Source organism: Octodon degus, unplaced genomic scaffold (assembly GCF_000260255.1).
Source record: "Octodon degus isolate 3935 unplaced genomic scaffold, OctDeg1.0 scaffold00103, whole genome shotgun sequence".
In the NCBI taxonomy this organism is placed as follows: domain Eukaryota; kingdom Metazoa; phylum Chordata; class Mammalia; order Rodentia; family Octodontidae; genus Octodon; species Octodon degus.
Genome location: NW_004524679.1, coordinates 6,937,753 through 6,939,185, shown reverse-complemented (window position 1 = coordinate 6,939,185; position 1,433 = coordinate 6,937,753).

The window sequence follows — 1,433 nt, the reverse complement described above, 5'->3', positions numbered from 1 at the left end:
ATTGTAGATATTGTTGAATTTCTTGTTTAATTTTATCTTTGAACCATTGGTTGTTGAGTAGGGTGTCATTGATTTTCCATGTATTTAAGGTTTTCTTCTGGTTTCTTTTGTCCTTTATTTCCAGTTTCATTGCACTGTGGTCAGATAATGTGCATGAGACAATTTCTATCTTCCTACATACACTTAAACATGATGTATGTACCACTATGTGGTTTTATTTTAGAAAATGACCCATGTGCAGCTGAGAAAAATGTGTGTTCAGCTGTGTTTGGTTGGAACACTCTGTATATGTCCACCAGGTCCATTTGTTTCAAGCTCTGGTTCAGTTTTGTTATTTCTTTGCTAAGCTTCTGTCTGGTAGACCTAACTTTTGGAGATGATGGGGTGTTAAGGACTCCTGTCAAAATTGTGGTGTTGGATATTACATTTTTCATGTCCATTAAGATTTGCTGTATATAGCTGAGTGTTCCCGTGTTTGGTGCATACATATTTATGAGTTTTACCTCTTCCTCTTCAATTTTTCCCCTAACCAGTATATAGTGGCCTTCTTTATTACACTTGATCATTGTTGGTTTGAAGTTGAGACTTTCTGAGAAAAGGAATGCTACCCCTGCTTTTTTTCTGAGGTGCTGGGGCATGTAGTATTTATTGTGTTCCATCCTTTGACTTTCCGTCTATGAATGTCTTTATAACTTATATGTGTTCCTTGTATACAGCATAATGTTGGATTTTGTTTCCTAATCCACTGTGCCAGCCTATTTCTCTGAATTGGAGAATTGAGTCCATTTACATTGATGGTTAGAATTGAGATGTATTGACTTATGATTGACATGTTATTTACCTGTTGTTATTTACTCCTTTTTCTCCTATGTTTAATTGCTTGCCCTATTTAGTTGTTCGCTTGTGATCTCATTTGTGGAGTTCTGATCATTTTGGTCCCTCTGTAGAACATCTTTCAGTAGCTTGTGTAGTGTTGGCTTTGTCATCACGAAAATCTTAACTGTTTTATGTCATGAAAGTATTTCACTTCTCCATCCAACTTGAAAGAGCATTTTGCACGGTATATTAGTCTCAGTTGGAATTTGTTTTCATAGAGGACCTGAAGTACTCTGCTCCATGCTCTTCTTGCCTTCATCTTTTGTGAAGAGAGGTTGGCCATAATTCTGATGGTTTTTCCTTTGAATACGATCTGCTTATTTTCTCTAGCGGCTTTCAGTATTTTAGTCTTGTGCTGAATTTCTGGGATCTTGATGATTGTGTGTCTCGTTGTGTTTTTCATTGGGTTGAGGTTACTTGGCGTTCTGTATGCTTCAGTTAACTGAATGTCAGATTATTTCCACATATTTGGGAAGTTTTCTACTATTACTTGTGCCCATATTTTTAATGTCATTTCTATTGACTCCATCTTTCTCAATGATGCCTATTAGTCTGAT